A 23,828-nucleotide genomic window follows, 5' to 3' on the forward strand; every position below is an offset into this window, starting at 1 on the left:
CCTCGTCATGCTCCTTGTGTTGAGACTCAAAGAGTTCAACGCCCTCCCAGATGGAGTTTCTCCACCTCGGGCGGTCTGCGGCCAGGGTCTCCCAGGTGTCAGTGGTGATGTCGTACTTTACCAGGGAGACTTTGAGGGTGCCCTTATAACGTTTCCACTGTCCTCCTTTGGCTCGTTGACCATGAAGCATTTGCTTAGGGAGTCTCGTATCTGGCATGCATATTATGTGGCCTGCCCAGCGAAGCTGATCGAGTGTGGTCAGTGCTTCAATACTGGGGATGTTAGCCTGGTCGAGGATACTGATGTTGGTGCGCCTCCCAGGAGATTTGCAGGATCTTGTGGAGACATCGTTGGTGATATATCTCCAGCGACTTGAGATGCCTTCTGTACATTGTCCATGCCTCAGACCCATACAGGAGGGCAGGTTTACTATAGCCCTATAGACCATGAGTTTGGTGGTAGATTTGAGGGCCGAAGGCTGCGCTGGCGCACTGGAGGCGATGCTGAATCTCAGCATCAATATCTGCCAATGGCTCCCGAGATATGGGAAATGGTCCACGTTGTCCAGGGCCACGCCGAGGATCTTGATTATTGGAGGGCAGTGCTGTGCGGCAACGACAGGCTGGTGAAGGACCTTTGTCTTACGGATGTTAAGCGTAAGGCCCATGCTTTCATATGCCTCAGTGAATACATTGACAATATCCTGGAGTTCAGCCTCTGAATGTGCGCAGATGCAGGCATCGTCCGCATACTGCAGCTCAATGACAGAGGTTGGGGTGATCTTGGACCTGGCCTGCAGGCGGCGAAGGTTAAACAGCTTCCCACTAGTTCTGTAGTTTAGTTCCACTCCAGCGGGGAGCTTGTTGACTGTGAGGTGGAGCATGGTGGCGAGAAAGATTGAGAAGAGGGTTGGAGCGATAACGCAGCCCTGTTTGACCACAATCCGGACGTGGATTGGGTCTGAAATAGATCCATTGGTAAGGATCACGGCCTGCATGTCATCATGAAGCAGGCGGAGGATGTTGACAAACTTTTGGGGGCATCCGAAATGGAGGAGGATGCTCCATAGACCCTCACAGTTGACAGCGTCAAAGGCCTTTGTAAGATCGAAAAAGGCCATGAACAAGGGCTGGCGCTGCTCCCTGCATTTTTCCTGCAACTGGCGCGCTGCAAAGATCATGTCTGTTGTGCCCCGTAGGGGACGAAATCCGCACTGTGATTCCGGGAGGAGCTCCTCGGCCACAGGGAGAAAATGATTGAGGAGAACTCGAGTGACAACTTTCCCAATGGCTGAAAGCAGGAAGATTCTCCTGTAGTTGCCGCAGTCGGACTTGTCCCCCTTTTTAAAGATGGTCACAATCACTGCATCTCTGAGATCTCCCGGCATGCTCTCCTCCCTCCAGATGAGAGAGATGAGGTCATGTATCCACGCCAACGGCAGCTCTCCGCCATATTTTAGAGCCTCAGCAGGAATTCCATCTGCTCCCGTAGCCTTGTTATTCTTAAGCTGTTTTATGACTTTGCCAACCTCGTGCAACGTTGGAGTTTCACTGAGTTGGTGGTGGGTGGCATGCTGCGGGATGGAGTCGAGAACACTCGCGTCAAAGGCAGAGTCTTGATTGAGGAGATCTTCAAAGTGCTCCTTCCATCGGGCCCTGACAGCCTTGGTGTCCTTGATGAGTGTTTTCCCGTTCTTGGCCAGGAGTAGGGTGGGACCTTGGGAGTTTGGACCGTAGGTGACCTTGACTACAGTGAAGAATCCTCGCAGATCGTGGCTGTCGGCCAGTTGTTGTATCTCCTGTGCTTTCTCCATCCACCACCTGTTCTTTAGGTCCCGAGTTTTTTGTTGGACCTGAGCCTTGAGCTATCTGTAATGTTGTTTTGCAGCTCCAGAGTTGGGCTGTTGTTTGAGGCTCAGAAATGTTTTGCGCTTGCCATCTATTAGTTCTTCGATCTCCTGATCATTTTCATCAAACCAGTCCCGATGTTTTCTGGTTGAGTGATCAAGCGTTTCCTCACAGGCACTGGTAATAGCGGCCTGGAGGGCAGACCAAGAGCTATGGGGATTCAGCATCTCAGGGTCATCAAGGCACACCAGATTGGCTGTGAGGCGCTGGCTGTATAGGGCTCTCTTAGCTGGGTCTCTAAGTGCCCCGGCATTAAATTTTTTGCGGAACTGCTTCTGCTGTCCCCTCTGCTATGTTAATGTTGATGATGGATCGGATTAGGCGGTGGTCCGTCCAGCAGTCGTCAGCTCCTGTCATAGCGCGGGTGATGCGTACATCCTTGCGGTCCCTGGCTCGGACGATGACATAGTCAAGCAGGTGCCAGTGTTTGGAGTGAGGGTTTGCCATGATGCCTTGTATTTGTCCCTCTGGTGGAACAGGGTGTTGGTAATGAGCAGTTCATGTTCTAGACATTTTGTCAGGAGTAGGGTACCACTGGAATTGGCTTTCCCTACCCCCTCTCTGCCAATCACACCTCCCCAGAGGGTTGTGTCTTTGCCAACCCTGGCATTAAAGTCACCTATCAGGATCAATTTGTCGCCCGTGAGGACGCAGGACAGGGATGTCTCGAGGATGGAATAAAAACCCTCTTTAGCCTCATCCGTTGCATCGAGTGTGGGGGTGTATGCATTGATGACTGTAGCACATTGGTTCCGAGATTGGGTGATACGGAGAGTCATGAGGCGTTCGTTGACCCCACAGGGGAACCTTTGAGGCGGTCGACCAGCTCATTCTTGACGGCAAAGCTGACTCCATGAAGGCGGCGTTTTGCCTCTGGTTTCCCTTTCAAGAAGAAGGCCTTCCCCTGCCCGCCGGGTGTCACTTAGGGTGGCGATGTCAATGTCAAAACGTCTGAGTTCCTGGGCAACTATGGCGGTGCAGCGTTCCGGCCTGTTGCTGTTGGAATTGTCCATGAGGGTCCTGACATTCCAGGTCCCGAACTTCATACTAACGAAGTGGAAGATGCCTGTGCGTGAATTCTTTTAACGTGGGGTGGCCGCTGTACACTGGCTACCACACGGGCTTAGCTGAACAAGGTCTTGATCCAGTGGCAAGGGGGTCCAAGACAACTGGAGACCAGGCACAGCTCGATAAGCCTAATTTCCTACGGCGAAGTGTTGGCCGCAAGCTCGGCACCGGGTAGCGGTGATGGCAGATGGCCTGAGGCTAGGTTGGGGGGCAGGCATTAGGAAGGTGACTTCCAAAGTTATTTTAAAAGATTAAAAGTTGTTAAACGTTCCCAATTTAGTTCAAAAGTTTCTAAGAGTTGTTAAGATGTTTTAAGAAGTTTCTAAGAGTTGTTAAAAAAAAATCTAAGATGTAAATCAATAATAGATTATAAAAGTTTCCCCAATTTAAAAAGTTTCTAAAAGTTGTTAAAAGTCAAAGATGTAAGTTAATAATAGATATTTAAAAGTATTTCAGTTGAGAGTCTAAAATGTAAGTTTTAAAAGTTCTCCCAGATTGTCTAATAAGTTTAAAAGTTGGCTAAAAGTTTTAAAATTAATTAAACGTTGGTTGGGGGTATGAGACGCCGCCAGGCCTCGGTCTCTTCAGCTGGTTCGGTGCCAGCCTCAGAGTCCCTTCGCCGGATTGAACGCCGGCATTGGAGTGCCTTCGGCCGGCCCCACCTTCTTGAGTCCCTTTGGCAGGTCGTCCCGGAGTCCCCTTGGCCGGTCAGGCGCCCTCCAGATCCGGTGCAGAGACCCTTTGGGGAGAACCCTCTGCAGAATTTGAGGACCTGCTTTCTCCAAGTGGAACTCAAGTTTTGTTCCCTGCCTCCAGAGACAATGCAGCAAATGTAAGCGGCCAGCTTGCCGCTTATTTCATTGGGGCCCCGTGCCGGCCGCTTCTGTTCCTGGCTGAAAGGGCCCCGTACCAGCCGTATCTGTCCCCGGCCGAAGTGACTCTGCACCAGCCCGGACCAGCTGCTGGGGTTGGGCCGCGTCTCTGGTCGGTGTCCCACTGGGGGTGGGGGGAGGGCCGGCTTGGGGATACTGGTGTCAGTGGTCTGGGCGCAGCTGGTGGCCCTAGGGCTCCGCTGGGCTGGAGCCCCCGCTCTCTCGGCGCGTACATGGTGATTGAATGCTTCAACAAATGCTTCATACCATCATCTGTACCACAAGCTTCAAACACTGCCCAAAGCACCACCCGCCCCCCCCAGCGCTCACCCACTGACAATCTCTACCTAGCCACAATTACACCCACATCTCACACCTTGCACACAATGACAGCAATTTAACAATGGCAGGCACAAGGGTCATTAGTTATCAGAATGAATGTGATACATGTGATATGTTTATGCATAAGTTTATTAATGGAATTTGTAATATTTTGTGGTCTCCCTCATTTCATCTTTGCACCCAGGAGGACGATGTGATGTGGCATGACACAGGGATGGTATGATGGGGATGTGGTGAGCAAAAGGGATCTGGGTTTAAGTCATCCTGGTGTGAGGCTGGAGATGTGTTTGGAGGAGGTGGCAGAGTTCTATGACCACCACCTTGGTGATGTGGAGCCATCTAATACACTGCTCCTCGCTTAACTGAAGGTAGGAGAGGTGCTTTCAGAATACCCTTGGAGGATAAGGCCTCCTGTTGAGAATTCTGATGGCGCTCCTCTGCCCTCTGGCCGCACCTTCCAGTCTCTCTTGCTGGCTGTGCTCGCTCCGCCATAAATCCTGGAAGGCGAAGTCGACTGCCAGTACAGCCCCATTAATGTAACGGAGCGTAGCACTTCGATATGATGTGAGAATAAAACTGTCACTAATTTTTAGTAGCCACAACACTCCAGAGACTAAACATGACTGAATTCAACTGTTGCACACTGTCAAACCGGCAAGGAAGCAGTGAAACAGCACTAACCTGACAGCTGCGACTCATTATTTGTGATTCCTTAAAGTAAAACTCCGGAGCCGGCATCCACCTGCTTGACGCCTCCTCTCCCTGTCGTTGTCGGGGTGATGAATTTTGCAGATCGGGCGCCCAGAGCGCTGTATGCTCACTGACGTCATGATCTGCCCGGTGCTGAAGTCCTCGGCGCTAACTTATAGCAATGGCGCTACGGGGGACCGGATTTGGCGTGCGTTGCTGGATTCACCTCGCTACTGCCTCAGTGCCTGTTCGCGACCCCACCAGGCGCTAACTGCTGAATTGTTCCCTGCTAAATATCCTCAGAACATTTTGTCATTATCTGCCCATCCTTGTCATAGCACCAACACTGTGCCTGCAACACAATTACTGGATTACATAAACTTTTCAGTGGTTTGTATGTACAGTGCTATGCTTTTAATTGGGTGATCTGTAGGTTTGTGTTAGTATAGCTTGAGCATGCTTTTGCCAGATCTGTTCTTCAGTCTCCAGCCTTATAAATTTATCAATGTGTTGTTGATTTGATATTATCAAGTTTTTTTGCATTAACCTGTGTCATATCTCATCAGGTAACAAAAGTATTCAGGCAGTACTCAACCTTGAAATTATTTTTTGTTACCCATCGTCGGGTGACTGCTACATCTATGCTCACATCACTCTAGAACACAAGAATTTCCTGAACCAGCTTTCCAATTAATCAGCAAAGCAGGACAAGACCCAGCGGATGAATTGTCCATCAAACAGATAGCTGAATAGAACAGATGGTTACGAATAAAAAAATACTGCTAATGATGTGCTTACTTATGCATGTTTCAAACCATAGGAGAGACATATGATAGGACATGATTTGTGCTACCTCTAGTGCCTGGGTAACTGTGGCACAGTTTAAAGAAAAAAACTTGTGTGTAATCATCTTCAAATGCCCTCCAGCTCAGAGAAAATTCAACTGTAGAAAATAATAATTGAAATGCCAACTGATTATTTTCCTTTTTAAAACAAATGTCCTTGTCAAACTAAAATACAAGCATCAATTTACACAATATCTCTGCTCCCTCGCAGCAGGAATACATGACAACTTCAAACCTCATACAAATGAAGACAATTACTGACAATAAAATTCCTGTTGATGGCAGGCCTCTTAGCATGAGGAAACAGTTGCTTCATATTGCATTATCAGGTGGACAACAATAAACAAAATGTAAGCGTACAATGTAATAAAAAGGTAGTTGTTATTCTTCCACTCTTTTGATTTACATTCACATGAACTCAGCAATATTGTGTTTTGATCCAAGAAGTATAATATCCTCTGGTAGATGTTTTTGCACTGCTTTAGTTTCAAACCTAATATAGTACAAATGGAATTTGCCATCAAGAGATAAAGGTTTACTGGGTGGAGAGCAGATCCCTTTATGCATATTTGAGGGAAGATGCGGACAAACAGCGGAAGGGTAACGGACAGGTTAGGCTGCACCAGATGTTTTCTTTGCCAAGCCACCAATATCCTCACTCCTGTAACTACCGACAGAGATGCACATAACTCGCTTTGGCTGAAGAATAGTGCATGTGGTTGCTCCGATTTTCAATGCATACATGACCACAGATCTGATGGCATGAATGCAATATGTGACTTTCTTAATGGCGAGGGACTGTGGAAGAGCAAAGGGATTCTGGTGTCCATGTACACAAATCACTAAAAGCTAGTGTGCAGGTACTAAAATAATCAAATGTATTAATGGAATGTTTGCCTTTATCTGAAGCGTGTTGGAACTCAAATATGTGGAAATGCTGTTTCAGTTGCACAGAACCTTGATCAGTCTCCATCGAGTTTACTGCATTTAGTTTTGGGCACCACACTTCAGGAAGGATTTTTGGCCATGGAGGGGATACAGCACAAATTCACCAGGGCTTAAAGGGTTAAAATATGAGGACATGTTGCATAAACCTGGCTTACATTCCTTTGAGTTTAGAAGGTTGAAGCGTGATTGAATTGAGGCCTTTAAAATGATAAAGGGATTTGATAGGGAAGATACAGAGAAACCATTTCCTCTGGTGGGGGAATCCAGAACAAGAGGATATAATTATAAAATTAGAGCTAGACCATTTAGGATGGAAGCAGATCAAGTGGAACAATCAGCTTTAAGTGTCTTAATTCCAGCTGACACTATTCTGCATTTACTTTTATTATAACAACTATAGCGACAACGAGATCTGGGTGTCATGGTACATCAGTCATTGAAGGTTGGCATGCAGGTACAGCAGGCGGTTAAGAAAGCAAATGGCAAGTTGGCCTTCATAGCGAGGGGATTTGAGTACAGGGGCAGGGAGGTGTTGCTACAGTTGTACAGGGCCTTCGTGAGGCCACACCTGGAGTATTATGTACAGTTTTGGTCTCCTAACTTGAGGAAGGACATTTTTGCTATTGAGGGAGTGCAGCGAAGATTCACCAGACTGATTCCCGGGATGGTGGGACTGACCTATCAAGAAAGACTGGATCAACTGGGCTTGTATTCACTGGAGTTCAGAAGAATGAGAGGGGACCTCATAGAAACGTTTAAAATTCTGACGGGTTTAGACAGGTTAGATGCAGGAAGAATGTTCCCGATGTTGGGAAAGTCTTAGAACCAGGGGTCACAGTCTAAGGATAAGGGGTAAGCCATTTAGGACCGAGATGAGGAGAAACTTCTTCACCCAGAGAGTGGTGAACCTGTGGAATTCTCTACCACAGAAAGTAGTTGAGGCCAATTCACTAAATATATTCAAAAGGGAGTTAGATGAAGTCCTTACTACTCGGGGGATCAAGGGATATGGCGAGAAAGCAGGAAGGGGGTACTGAAGTTGCATGTTCAGCCATGAACTCATTGAATGGCGGTGCAGGCTAGAAGGGCTGAATGGCCTACTCCTGCACCTATTTTCTATGTTTCTATGTTTCTATGTAGGAAACCAATTAAATCAAGATTAAAGGGGATACACTCCAAACACTTTCAAACAAGTGCCCCCTTGTTTTTTGTTTCTTTTGGGGTTTTTTTTGAGGGCACTAAAACACTAACCCTAACCCCCTGGCTAAAAAGGGGGGGGCACTAAAACTGGCAAATTAAACAAATTAACATTTCGACATAAAATCAAATTAAAATTTGGTTGCCGGGGTGATGATGCACTCCAGTCCCTCCGGCACCCACCTCTCGCGGAAGGCCGCGAGCGTACCGGTGGACACTGCGTGCTCCATCGCCAGGGACACCCTGGCCTGGGTGTAACCACAGAAGGGAGGCAGGCAGTCGGGCTGAACGACCCTCTCGACCGCCCGCTGCCTGGATCGGCTGATGGCACCCTTGGCCATGCCCAGGAGCAGTCCCAACTATAGCTACATACCACGTAGAATTCTCAGGATCATAGCACTACCTTTAGAAGGGAAAAATCAATTTAAAGTATCTTTAGCTCAATGGTCATATCTTTCTCTTTATACCAAACTTGCTCTGATGAATGTCTGAATGAACCAATTAGGTCTTTCATTGATTTCTGACTTCTAACATAATAATGGCCCGGATTTACCTGGGCTTATGACGTACGCAGTCGTAGGTGCCTTGCAAGTTCTGTGTTTCCAGCGCAAGAGTTTAAATACATATAATTTTTTTTTAATTATTTAAACATAAAAAAAATGTAAGTTATAGGTTATTTTTAGCCCCTTTAAAATGTTTACATTTATTTTTCAAAATATTATTTATTTCTTTTAAATGTTTAACCTAATTGTATTTTAATTAATTTTGAACATGTAATGATTTATTTTTATTTAACTGCTTGTATTTGCATTTTTTAAGGTGTTTCTATTCATGCTTATGGGAATTTTGTAAGTAAATGGAACTTTTTGATTGGTTGGCCTTGTACACGTGATCCCAGGGGCATTTGCTAACCAAGTGCGCCCTTGCTATACATGAGCCTTTACGCAAGCGCCGCGTAGAGGCACAGGAGCGCAAGTATCTGAACCTCCAGGACCATCAGGTACACTTGTACTTATCTTGCGGTGAGGAAGCATTCGCCCGCGGGAAGCCTCACGCCGCAGATTCAGGCCCACTGCTACAATTGTCAACTATCCACTTTCCAATGTGTTTTAGCATTCCTAATACAAGCTTTACTTATCCTCATCTGATGTTATACATATCGACCTGAAACATTAACTCTGTTTCTTTCTCCACAGATGCTGCCCGAACTACTGAATATTCTCAGCATTTTCTATTTCAGATTTCCAGCATCTGTAGTATTTTGCTTTTGGTATATTTATTCTTGCTCTCTATTTAGTCATTTATTTAGTTATGCACCTTTAATCTTGTGGAAAATGGTTCACGTTGTCCAAGGCCACGCTGTGGATTTTGATGACCGGGAGGGGCAGTGCTGTGTGACAGGGTCAGGTTGGTGGAGGACCTTTGTCTTACAGATGTTTAGCATAAGACCCATGCTTTTGTACGCTTTGATGAAGGTGTTGACGATGGCTTGGAGTTCGGCCTCTGAGTGTGCGCAGACGCAAGTGTCATCCACGTACTGTAATTCGATGACAGAGGATGGGACAACCTTGGATATAGCATGGAGGCGGCGAAGGTTGAACAGGTTCCCATTGGTTCTATAGTTTAGTTCCACTCCAGCTGGGAGCTTGTTGAGAGTGAGATGGAGCATTGCAGCAAGGAAGATCGAGAAAAGCGTTGGTACGATGAGGCAGTCCTGCTTGACCCCGGTCCAGACATGGATTGGGTCTGTGGTAGATCCGTTGGTCAGGATCACCGCTTGCATGTCATCGTGGAGCAGGTGGAGGATGATGACAAACTTCTGGGGGCATGATCTAGGCATTTTGTCAAGAGTAGGGTACCGCTGGAGTTGATTTTCATTACCCCCTCTCTGCCGATCATGCCTCCCCATAGGTCTGTGTCCTTTCCAACTCTGGCATTGAAGTCACCAAGGAGGATCAGCTTGTCGTCCATAGGGACTCGGGACAGGGAATGTTCGAGGCTGGAGTAGAATTCCTCTTTGGTCTCATCTGTTGCGTAGAGTGTTGGGGCGTACGCGCTGATGACAGTGGCGCACTGGTTCCGGGTAAGGGTGAGTCGGAGAGTCATGAGTCATTCGCTTATCCTGTGGACCATTTTCCATACCTCGGGAAGCTACTATCAGCAAGGGCAGACATCGATGATGAGGTCCAACACCGTCTCCAGTGTGCCAGCGCAGCCTGAGGAAGAGAGTGTTTGAAGACCAGGACCTCAAATTTGACACCAAACTCATGGTCTGCAGGGCAGTAGTGATACCCACCCTCCTGTATGGCTCAGAGACATGGATCATGTACAGCAGACATTTCAATGCGCTGGAAAAGTACCACCAACGCTGCCTCTGCAAGATCCTGCAAATCCATTGGGAGGATAGACGCACCAACATCAGTGTTCTCATTCAGGCCAACATCCCCAGCATCGAAGCACTGACCACACTCGACCAGCGCCGTTGGGCAGGCCACATTGTCTGCATGCCTGACACGAGACTCCCAAAGCAAGCGCTCTACTCGGAACACCTACACGGCAAGCGAGGCCCGAGTGGGCAGAGGAAACGTTTCAAGGACACCCTCAAAGCCTCCTTGATGAAGTGCAACATTCCCACTGGCACCTGGGAATTCCTGGCCCAAGACTGCCCAAAATGGAACAAGAGCATCTGGGAGGGCGCTGAGCACCTCGAGTCTCGTCGCCGAGACCATGCCGAAATCAAGCGGAAGGAGCGTGCAGCAAACCAAGCTCCCCACCCACCTTTCTTTCAAATACTGTCTGCTCCACCTGTGACAGAGACTATAATTCCCGCATTGGACTGTACACCTGAGAACTCACTTTTAGAGTGGAAGCAAGTCTTCCTCGATTTCGAGGGACTGCCTATGATGATTTTAATCTTCGAGATGTACAAGGTATCCTTGGGCTGGAATTTCCAATGGCTTACTGCCCGGTTTCTGGGCAGCATTGACTATTGTGGGCGGTAATCAGGTGAGCAAAAATGTCCTTACCTGAGCTAGACCTGTGGTTTCGAGGTACTGCTGGGGAACGGACTGCTGGCATGCGCCGTCCTGAGATCGCCCTGGTGCGATATTTGGCTCAGCGGTGACCCATAGGTAGGTTTAAAGCAAACGCCCACGAGGATCAGCGGAGTAGCTCTTCAAGAAAAAGATTCGTAATTGTTTTTTTATTCATTATTTTAAAAGTGTGTTGTGGTGATTTAGTTTTAAAGTGTCTTGGGAATGTTTCTTTGATTTGTTAGTTGGTGTTTTTTGAAAAATTATTTTTATTGTTTTTCTGGTGTTGGGCCCTCAGTGTAAATTTTTATTAATTTTTTTTAATTTTTCGCCCATTTTGTTTACGAACCGCTCAATCAACCCTAAATTGCACTTTTTCACCCAGAATGGGAGTGCAAGGCCCATGTTTTTCGTTCGGTGGATTTTTAAATTTTAGGGGGGAAAGTTTTCGCCGACAATAATTTTCCCATCTTAGCGGAGTTTTGGGCGGCGATCGGGTGCTGGCGAGCTGATAGGAAATTCTAGCCCCTTGTCTTTTCTGATAAATTTAAATAAATTACATTTTTCTTCAATAGGCAGTGAATGTTTTCCCTTAACAGCATTAGTGTGATGTCATTGGCCATTGAAGGATTGCTGAAGTTCTCTAAATAACAACCTTAGATTATAGCATTCCAAAATTCATTGCGTGAGTACCTCAAGATATTTGAAAGTGACACGGTACCATAAAAATACATTACAACTTTATTTTATTTGAAAAGCACCTTTGTTCTGGCCAGGTCAGTAGGATAGGTTTTCCTGTCAGGACTCCGAGGGGGTGCACTATACCTGAACTTCCTCCACCTTGGCCTTTTGCCCCTGGCAGGGCCTTACACTGGAATCTGTGGGTAGAAGCAGGTGTACAGCTGCAACAACAACAACAACTTGTATTTATATAGTGCCTTTAACGTAGTGAAATGTCCTAAGGCGCTTCACAGGAGCATTATGAGATAAAAATTTGACACCGAGTTGCATAAGTAGAAATTAGCACAGGTGAAAGAGGTACCTTTTAAAGAGCTTCTTGAAGGAGGAAAGAGGGGTAGAGAGGCGGAGAGGTTTAGGGAGGGAGTTCCAGAGCTTAGGGCCTAGGCAACAGAAGGCACGACCACCAATGATTGAGTGATTATATCAGGGATGCTCAAGAGGGCAGAATTAGAGAAGCGTAGACATCTCGGGGTTTTGTGGGGATGGAGGAGTTTACAGAGATTAGGAGGGGTAAGGCCAGTTTACATAGGGTAGAATGTGGGAAGCCAGCCAGGAGTGAGTTGGAGTAGTCAACTCTAGAGATAATAAAGGCATGGATGAGGGCTTCAGCAGTGGATGAGCTGATGCAAGGGTGGAGATGGGCGATGTTAAGGAGGTAGAAATATTCAGTCTTAGTTATGTTGCGGATATGTGATTGGAAGCTTATCTCGGTGGTTGGTGTCAAATACGATACCAAAGTTGCAAATAGTCTGGTTCAGCCTCGGACAGTTGCCAGGGAGAAGGATGGAGTCGGTGACCAGGGAACCGAGCTTGTGGCGGAGACGGGAGACAATATTTAGTTGAAGGAAATTTTTGCTCATCCAGTACTGGATGTCGGACAAGCAGTCTGACAATCTAGAGACAGTGCAGGGATCGAGAGTGGTGGTGAGCAATGTTCCCTGTAAGTTGCTTTTGTTCTACGCGGCCTGTTTCTTTTCGTGCGCGTTCCCTTTAAATTTCTGCACATGTGGGTATTTACAATGGAGAACCCAGTGAGCAGCCTGATCAAGAGCTCTCCCATTACTGTGCAGCCGCCCGGCCACGCAGCTTAGAAAGGACATTGGTGGAGAGGTGGAGCTGGGTGTCATCAGCGTACGTGTGGAAACTGATGCCGTGTTTTCAGATGTTGTCACCGAGAGGCAGCATATAGATGAGAAATAGGAGGTAACGATGCGGGAGTGGGAAGAGAAGACATTGCAGGTGATTCTCTGGCTATGATTAGATAGATTCAACAACAAATTCAGATTGTTTTTATGTTTTGAGTTGAAGGACTAGATTTTAACACCAAAAAACAGGTAGATTGAGGTCGGGTCAGAGGTTAAAATTTAAAAAATCTCATCCCTGACCCCAACCTGCCTTCCGGGTTTAACGGAGGCAGGACAAGAGGCGTGCAGCCAATCCGCTCCCAGGAGGCGAGTTTGCAATTTAAATATTTTAATGAGGCTGGGATCCTCTGATTTATCCTGTTTAACTGTGGGCTGCTGGGTTTTCCAAGCCTCCTGAAACTGACAGCTGACGAAAGATGAGGTTAGCTTTGGGGAGAAGGCAAGTTGTCCTTACTGCCCTGCTTGTGGGCCAGGAGGGGCGGGGGTGCTTCCTCCCGGCCCCCGCAAGCTCCCTCCCCATCAGACACCCCACCATCCCTGGGTTCGCCGATCGGGTCACCTCCTCCCCCCCAAGGGTCGTAGGTCAGACCCTCCTGGTCCTGCGGCCTGCTCCCCGCCCAACTGGAAGCCAAGCCATTCAATCAGGCTGGCCTCCAGGCGAGGATCCTGTCAAGGAAAAAAGTTGAACGCTGGGCGGGTAAACCCGACTTCCAATGGACCCCACCCACCCACACCCTCCACCGGACTCCCTCACCCACACCCTCCACCGGACTCCCTCATCCACACCCTCCACCGGACTACCTCATCCACACCCTCCACCGGACTCCCTCATCCACACCCTCCACCGGACTACCTCATCCACATCCTCCACCGGACTCCCTCATCCACACCCTCCACCGGACTACCTCATCCACACCCTCCACCGGACTCCCTCATCCACATCCTCCACCGGACTACCCCACCCACACCCTCCACTGGACTACCTCACCCACACCCTCCACCGGACTACCTCATCCACACGCTCCACCGGACAACCTCATCCACATCCTCCACCGGACTCCCTCACCCACACCCTCCACCGGACTACCTCATCCACACTCTCCACCGGACAACCTCATCCACACCCTCCACTGGACTACCTCATCCACACCCTCCACCGGACTACCTTACCCTCCCACACCCTCCACCGGACTCCCTCACCCACACCCTCCACCGGACTACCTCACCCACCCACACCCTCCACCGGACTACCTTACCCTCCCACACCCTCCACTGGACTATCCCACCCACACCCTCCATGAGATCGGATATGCCCACCAGGGCTATGGATCGGATTTCTGGGTTTTCTGTTCGAAACTCTGTCGCCCTGCCTACGTAACCCGCCTCTGTTAATATTAACATAAGAAATAGGAGCAGGAGTAGGCCATAAGGCCCCTTGAGCCTGCTCCACCATTCAATAAGATCATGACTGATCTGATCATGGACTCAGCTCCACTTCCGCGCCCACTCCCCATAACCCCTCATCCCCCCATCGCTCAATAAACTGTCTATTTTGGTCTTAAATTTATTTAATGCCCAGCTTCCACAGCTCTCTGATGCAGCGAATTCCACAGATTCACAACCTCTGAGAGAAGAAATTTCTCCTCATCTCAGTTCTAAATGGGCGGCCACTTATTCTAAGATCATGTCCTCTAGTTCTAGTCTCCCCCATCAGTGGAAACATCCTCTCTGCATCCACCTTGTCAAGCCCCCTCATAATCTTATATGTTTCTATAAGATCACCTCTCATTCTTCTGAATTCCAATGAGTAGAGCCCCAACCAACTCAACCTTTCCTCATAAGTCAGCTCCCTCATCCCCGGGATCAACCTAGTGAACCTTCTCTGAACTGCCTGCAAAGCAAGTATATCCTTTCGTAAATATGGAAACCAAAACTGCACGCAGTATTCCAGGTGTGGCCTCACCAATACCCTGTACAGCCGTAACAAGACTTCCCTGCTTTTATACTCCATCCCCTTTGAAATAAAGGCCAAGATTCCATTGGCCTTCCTGATCACTTGCTGTACCTGCATACTATCCTTTTGTGTTCCATGCACAAGTACCCCCAGGTCCCGCTGTACTGCAGCACTTTGCAATCTTTCTCCATTTAAATAATAACTTGCTCTTTGATTTTTTTTTCTGCCAAAGTGCATAACCTCACACTTTCCAACATTATACTCCATCTACAAAATTCTTGCCCACTCACTTAGCCTGTCTATGTCCTTTTGCAGATTTTCTGTGTCCTCCTCACACATTGCTTTTCTTCCCATCTTTGTATCATCAGCAAACTTGGCTGCGTTACACTCAGTCCCTTCTTCCAAGTCGTTAATATAGATTGTAAATAGTTGGGGTCCCAGTACTGATCCCTGCAGCACCCCACTCATTACTGAGTGCCAACCAGAGAATGAACCATTTACCCTGACTCTCTGTTTTCTGTTTGTCAGCCAATCTTCTATCCATGCTAATATATTATCCCCAACCCAGTGAACTTTTATCTTGTGCAGTAACCTTTTGTGTGGCACCTTGTCAAATGCCTTCTGGAAGTCCAAATACACTACATCCACTGGTTCCCCTTTATCCACCCTGTTCATTACATCCTCAAAGAATTCTAGCAAATTTGTCAAACATGACTTCCCCTTCATAAATCCATGCTGACTTTGCCTGACCAAATTTTGCTTTTCCAAATGTCCTGTTACTGCTTATTTAATAATGGACTCCAACATTTTCCCAACCACAGATGTTAGGCTAACTGGTCTATAGTTTCTTGCTTTTTGTCAGCCTCCTTTTTTGAATAGGGGAATTACATTTGCAGTTTTCCAATCTGCTGGGACCTCCCCAGAATCCAGGGAATTTTGGTAAATTATAACCAATGCATCCACAATCCATGTTGCTACTTCTCTTAAGATCCTAGGATCCAAGCCATCAGGTCCAGGGGCTTTATCTGCCTATCGTCCCATTATCTTACTGAGCACTGCCTCCTTAGTGATTGTGATTGTGTTAAGTTCCTCCCCCCCTATAGCCCCTTGACTATCCACTGTTGGAATATTGTTAGTGTCCTCTACTGTAAAAACTGATACAAAATATTTGTTCAGAGTTTCTGCCATCTCCATGTTCCCCATTACTAATTCCCCGGTTTCATCCTCTAAGGGACCAACATTTACTTTAGCCACTCTTTTTCTTTTTATATACCCCTATAGAAACTCTTACTATCTGTTTTTATATTTTGTGCTAGTTTACCTTCATAGTTTATTTTTCCTTTTTTAATCATTTCTTTAGTCATTCTTTGCTGGCTTTTAAAAGCTTCCCAATCTTCTGTCCTCCCACCAGTTTTGGCCACTTTATATGCCTTTGTTTTTAATCGGATACCGTCCTTTATTTCTTTAGTTAGGCACGGATGGCTTTCTTTTCTCTTACACCCTTTCCTCCTCACTGGAATATATTTTTCTTGAGAGTTGTGAATTATTTCTTTAAATGTACACCACTGTTCATCAACCGTCCCACCCTTCAATCTGTTTTCCCAGTCCACTTTAGCCAACTCTGCCCTCATATCTTCATAGTCTCCTTTATTTAAGCTTCGTACGCTGGATGGAGATCCGACTTTCTCACTCTCCATCTGAATTTGAAACTCAATCGTGCTATGATCACTCATTCCAAGGGGGTCCTTTACTAGGAGATTGTTTATTAATCCTGTCTCATTACACAGGACCAGATCTAAGATAGACTGCCCCCTGGTTGGTTCCGTTACATACTGCTCAAGGAACCCGTCCCTTATGCACTCTATGAATTCTTCCTCAAAGCTACCCTGACCAATTTGATTTGTCCATATTCCGGCTGATATTACTGCAAATAGTGATTCAGACATCAGCAGTGCATTTAGTTTTATAGTATTAATGTTGGTTTCAATGCCACAGTGTGTGAGCTGAAACATAACCAAAACAGGTCATCCCCTGAAGACAATCACTTCCCTGGAACTGCTGGTGTCTAGGCTTTCTAATGGTATATTCGCAGTTCGCAGTATGAACAAGCTCTGCACGACAGATCAACAGTATTAAATATCCCCACTTAGTGTAGCTTCATACCTCCCCCCCTCCCCTGCCACATGCCCAGCTCCCATCCCTCCCCCCCAACTCCCGGCCCTCCCCCACGACACTTGCCCACCCCTTGACTCCCTGTCTCCCAATTGCCCCCTCTCCTGAACTCCCCCTTCCCTAACTCCACTGACCTCCTTTGTTTCCCCCTGACTCTGCCTCTCTCCCCAACACCCGGCCCAACTCCTGCCTCCCGAACTTCTACCCCCCCCCCCCACTCCTGCCACTCCAATTGCTGCCCCCCGCTTCCTGCTGCTCCCCCCCTGCCCCATACTCCTGCCGCTCCAACTGCTGCCCCTCCCCACCTCCTGCCCTACGACTCCTATCCCCCGGACTCCTGCCCCGCCCCCCCCCACCCACCCAACTCCTGCCCCAAGTTAAAATCCAGTTATACTTTCAGTAAATGTTCAGATATCAACCCCTTTAAGCAGTTGCAACAGCCTCTCGACCCCACTGGTTGGCAGGAACCTGCCCACAAAATGCAAATAAGGCTGACCCCAGAAAATTAACCAGAGTTAGCACTGGGTTACGCTGCACTTCCTGCAGCAATCCCACTGCAGCAGAATATGCAGCTCAACGCGTCACCAAAATATCTCTGCAGTGCTTGAATTCAATAAAAATACAGAACAACTCCTCTGTTTTTTCACTCCACAAACGGTGACAATTCCCCTTCTAAAATGGAGCAGCTGCAGATACAAACAGCAAGTAAGCAATTAGTCAGTGCTAAAGCTTAATGGGATCAATCTGTCCAAGCTGCAAACAGGGACATTTAGCAGTAAATATAACCTGCTACTGTAATTAATCCTTATACGGAGCTACACTTGCTGATTACAAAGTGTGTCTATCTCTGTATGGGCACAGGTAGAATGGGTCAGTGCTTGCTCTATCCCAGTGTTGAAACCAAGATTCATTTAATCTTCAATTGAAATTTATTTTTTCCCCAGGACCTCAAAAGTGTGGAACTATCTTCCCTTCCTTCTATAGTTTACAGGATTTTAGAACTGTAGCCTGCTGTCCTCCAGTGATTGCTCCCTGAATATTTTACTCTTTCCCTTGGTAATGTCCTGCTGTGACTAAGCTTTTGCAATTAACAGAAAGGTGAAGCAGGTATTAATGTGCAGGTCACCTGATAATTATGTGCTATCATTTGTTAAAATATTTGTTTTTGTATTTTTAAATGTTAATCTATCTCCTCATCTGACATTTCTATATGGAAAAAAATGAATGTTATTTGGTGTTAGAATAAACTGATGTTAGAATACACAGATATACCTGATAATCATGTCCTTGATAGGAGATTCAGTAGCAGATATCTGGTGTACTGGCCAGTCCCTTGTCAAGAATGCCTATTTCATACACATTTCACTGTAAATTGTAGCACTGGAGAATTCTGTCAGTATTTATTGAGATTAAATTGATGTAGTGAGTGCCCAGTAACCACAACGCTGGGCTGTTGAATTCTCAATTACAAGATCTAATTTAAAATTCCAGTCTCAACTGACATTCGCATTCGGCCTTCCTGTCAGAACAGGTTTGCCAAGATTACCTTCATTTGGGTGGAGAAATCCTTTACTGCACTGGTCGAATGTGATTCTGGCTGAATAACAAATGAGCTACACTGATAGTGTCCAGGGAGATAGCTGTAGATTGGATCAGGCTAAGCACCTGACTGAGTGATTTGGCAGAAATGTTTGGAAGGAACAAAGGATTCTAAAGAAAAGAGGATTGTATAAATATCATAAGAAAATTCTAGGGGCTAGAAATTGCATTGCCTCCCATTTGGGGCGATAACTTTTGGGGGAGTGCAAAAGTATCACGGGCGCTACCCAATTCCAGTGAATGCAAACTTCAGGTTTAGCGCTCCAGGAGGGACGTGGAGTGCGAAATCGAGCATTACCACTTCCCCTGGAGCACTAAACCAGGCAAGAGGGGCGATAGTGGCAGAGCGCTGTACAATGTTCCCTGCAGCGCTGTCGGAATCACAGGCTCCTTCCCTCCCTTTAAGGGAAGGGCCATTGCTGAGAGCTCTGGAAGAAAACGGATCCACTGCTCAGTGATGACATCTACAATCCACAGTCGCAATCACGCTAACAGAGTACAGGGCTGATCAATCGAGGCAGGAGAAAAATTGAAAAACCAGAACAGAGGGTTGATAAAAAATGTTTTGCCTACCTCACCAGCAATCCCTTTAACTACCGCTCCCCAAGCGGCCGGCCGACCTCACAAAGCCTCCTGCAACTTCCTGTGTTGACATCTGGTGATGCTGCAGGGGGCGGAAGCGAATTTAGGAGTTAGGCCCATATCGGGGCACTGCGCACCGGGTGATGTCACAATCTCTGGAGCGCAGGAGATCGTGGCGTTAAGATTTACCGCCACCTCTAACCTGCAAGGAATGTTCGTGGGCATCGGTATTCTCGCCTCTCCCGGTCGGAAAGCCAGTATGTCCCGTTATCCTCCCCCGGAGGTGTTAACGGGAGGTGCAAAGGAGGCCAATTTCTCCCTTAGATTTCTTCATTCAAAGAAAGGATACACTGAGCCAATTTTATTCTTCAGGGCAAATGCAGTGGACATCTTATACCCAACTTATATTGTAGAAAAGGTGTAGTATTCATGCTTCTCTTACACACAAAGTCTGCAGTATAATGCTACCAATCACTGAGCCACTTAATCTCTGCCTATGTGTGCTAGGTTCAAAAAACACATGGTCAAGAGAGAGAAAGAAAGAGGCACATTTCTGCTACATGATCATACTGGAACACTGGTAAGTCTTCAGGTCAAATTGAATGCTGTCATAAATACTGGAGATTTGTTTCTTCAGTCCCTCCATCTGCTGCCACCTCATAGGTGCAGTGAACAAGGCCTATTTTAAACCATAATCGTGGATGATATATTCTGTCCATTCTCACTTTACCTCCCCAGTTCTACTATTGATTGGAGATTATTTAAGAAAGATGAGGGTGAGAAACCAGGAAATAATAAACCAGTTAGTCTATTGGAATCAATAATTAAGGATAGAGTGACTGAGCACTTAGAGAAATGTGAGCTGATTGAAGAGAGCCAACATGGATTTTCTGTTTTTATTTCAGATTTCAGCATCCGCAGTATGTTGCTTTTGGACTTGTAAAGGGCAGGTCATTTCTAATGGAGCTAATTGACATTTTTGAGGCAGTGACTAAAGTAATAGATAGGGTAATATCTATGGATGTAGTTTATATGGTTTTCCAGAAGGCATTCAATAAAGCTCCATATAAGAGACGGTTGACTAAAATTAAAACTCATGGAATTGAAGGCAAATTATTGACCTGCTTAGGAGATTGGTTAGGTGGTAGAAGGCAGAGAATAGGGATAATGGATATGTACTTGAATTGGACTAGACACTAGTGGAGTCCCACAAAGGATCAGTGCTGGGCCCTCAACTATTCACTATATTTATTAATGACTTGGATGACACAATAGAGAGCCATATATCCAAGTTTGCCAATGCCACAAAGATTGGTGGTACAGTAAGTAGTGTAGACAGGAGCATAAAGTTACAAAGAGACATTGAGAGATTAAGTGAGTGGGTGAAGCTGTGGCAGATGGATTTCAACACAGGTGGGTATGATGTCTTCCATTTTGGGCCAGAAAAGTATAGATCCGAGTATTATGTAAATGGTGCAATGTTAGGAACAGTGGAAGTCCAAAGAGATTTAAGGATCCATGTACACAGATCACTAAATTGTAATGGTCAGGTACAAAAAAAAATCAGAAAGTCTAATATAATAGCCTTTATAACTAAAGGACTGGAGAATAAAGGGGAGGAAGATTTGCTAAAGCTATACAAAGCCCTGGTTAGACCACATCTGGAGTACTATATTCAGCACCTTGGAAAGGAGATATTTGCCTTGGAAGGAGTGATGCACAGATTCACAGGAATGTTCCAAGGGTTAGATTATGAGGAGAGATTACACAAACTAGCCTTGTATTCCCTGGAGTATAGAAGGTTAAGTCATGATTTGATTGGGGTTTTTAGGATGCTGAAAGGAATTGATAGGGTAGAGAAAGAGAAACATTTTCTGTTGGTGAAGCAGTTTAGGACAAGGGGACATAACCTTTAAATCAGAGCCAGGCCATTCAGGAGAGAAGTTAGGAAACACTTCTTCATGCAAAGGATAGTGGAAGTGTGGAACTTTTGCCCACAAAAAGCAATAGATGCTAGCTCAATGAATTGTTTTAAATATGGGATCGATGGATTTTTGTTGGACAAAGATATAAAAGAATATGGAGCCAAGGCAGGTAGATGGCATTAGGATACAAATCAGCTATGACCTCATTGATTGGAGGAACTGACTTGAGGAGCTGAATGGCCTACTCCTTTTCTTATGTTCCTATTAGTTCCCCAACCCAGGCCACTCTCTCAAACTCTCTGAGTTGTCTCCTTTATTCAACAACAATTTGCATTTATATAGTATATTTAATGTAGAAAAACATCCCAAAACACCACACAGAGCCATAAGGAAACAACGGCACTGAGCCAAAGAATGAGCCATTAGAAAGGGTGAACAATAGCTTGAATATCATGGAGGGTCTTAAAGGAGAAAAGATAGTGGAGAAGCAGAGGGATTAGGAAGGGAATGTGAGGCCTCAGTTGCTGAAAGTACAGTGGGGTGAAAGGAGAGGGACACGCAAAGAGGGTGGTGTCAGAAGAATGGACAGAAATTGTAGTGCTGGAGGTGATTACAGAGCTAAGGAGTGTAAAGGGATAAAATACAGTCACTAAAGTGGGAGTAGACAGACAGACAGATGGTCACTAATGTGGATACTGAAGGTGTTGAATTTATCTGACACATGGTCCAGATTTTAGAGCTTATCAGTATTAGGAGATTCTGAGGAATTGGGAGTTCCTTTACCACATGGTAGGGATTGTAATGTATCATAAAGTGACTGATTGTATGTAATGCACGCTTATACGGTCACTTACAATGGGTTTTAAGAAGGGGAAGCAGCAAAGCTTGCTACGCAGAAAAGCTTGATGATTAATGAACCATCCGTTCTGTTAACCTTAATACAGACTGATTCAGTACTGAATAACATATCCACCAAGGACAGGAGGGAGTCAACAGTCTATTATAGCAACATCTGAAGGGATGTTTGGGAACATAGATAGCAAACCTTGGGAAGCAAGGTTAAATCACATGTCATGAGGAACTGAGGCAAAGTTGACACCACTGAATAACATTCCGGAAGGGTGACATGTGATGGGAGATGGACAGGTGGGGGGAACCACTCAGAGCCAATCTGATGTAACTTCACTGATAGCAATAGGCCAATCGGTGGTTTTGTAGGAGGGTCGCACACCTCGAAAACTGTATAACTGTAGATGTAAAACCTTTGTTCTTAGAAGGTTCATCCATGAACACTTCCCCTGCATGCTTGAATAAAGACTGGTAGAACCAAGGTTTCGTCTGAGTAATTACATGGTCGCTATAATGGCGGGGATATGAGTGGGTGCCGATTCTTTACATCAGGGAGTCCACCATGAAGAAGAGAAGTCTTCTTTTTACCACAACAATTGGTATAGTGAGCAGGGTGCAGAAACTCTGACCACATGATGTGGCAGCTATTGTGGTGAGTACCACCTGCAGAGCTGTAGCAGTGATGGGAAGGAGGTAACCTGTATGAAAGAACTAAGTTATAGCGAACCACGGAAGGATGAAAACCGAGGTAGTATAGGTATATGCCCTGAAGCATGACGGGTGACACGGTAATAACGGAGAAGCCTGTATTGATCGGTGCGCGGCGCAAACAAGAAGGAATACAACCTAATGGTGTGATGGTTGCCGACCCCAGGATAGTTAGGAAAAACTGGCCAGTGGGATGGAATGAAGACCGGGGGAGCTCTGATATATGGACCAGAAAGGTCCTGGGTGTCAATGACAGTAGGAAAGGAGAAAAATCAAACCGACACTTAAGTTGCCGAGGAACCAGATTAAGGAGGCAATCAGTATTGTTAGTCCGGCCGGACGTTAGGGGGGTTCAGGGCTTGGAAACAGTACACGGAATCTGGTAAACATACCCAGATGAGAAATAAGTTGCTGAAAATAAAACCAACACAGAAGCTTCAGCTTTTGTGCCGAGGAAGAGAAAGATAAGCTGTGTTGAATGAAAAGTTGGTGTGAATGTCTGTCTTTAAATGAAAGTGTTCATGTGGAAGTTTTCTTGACTGTGGAATATTTGAGGTGGGAGTTAATGAATTTTTCATTTGTCTGAAAGCCGGTCTCTTACAAGAGAAATGATTGTCTGGATGTCTGGTTTAGCTCCTCTACTTTTCAGACATGAAATGCACAAAGGATGGGTTTGTTTAACAAAAGATAAAACTGCAACCTTGGAAGTTACATTTGCGAAAAGAACAAATTGAACGTTTTAATTGTAGGACAAAAAAATGGCAATTGTCGTATGTAGTTTAAATTAACAATTGGTTTAATTGGATTATTGAGGGTAATTAACCAATGAAAACCAGACTTTCATTGTGACCATGGTGAAGTTCCAGTTTTGTTTCAAAATGTGAATATTGGAAAAGAGATAAAAGACACTCTATGTTGATAAAAGTTGCGGTTTGGTTGTTTGGAAAATGCTATCTTAAATTACGGGAAAGTTTCTACTTCAGTAAAGGAGATTTAAATTTTGGGTTTGAAAACTTTTAAAAATGATTGAGATTGTGAGCACTTGTCTCTCATATCGGGAAAAGTTTTAAAAAACAATTACGCGAAGTCACGTTATGACGTCATGCCTTCTTACAAACCTGCAAAGGAGTTAACCCTTTCCACTGAAAGCTGTTTTAATTAGTTCACCAAACAACTTTAGCATCGCTGCATGAAATTTAAAAAGAACACTGGACATTATTCGTTTGGGTTTGTGAATTGGAAGTAAATGTCC

Source organism: Pristiophorus japonicus, chromosome 4 (assembly GCF_044704955.1).
Source record: "Pristiophorus japonicus isolate sPriJap1 chromosome 4, sPriJap1.hap1, whole genome shotgun sequence".
Lineage (NCBI taxonomy): Eukaryota > Metazoa > Chordata > Chondrichthyes > Pristiophoridae > Pristiophorus > Pristiophorus japonicus.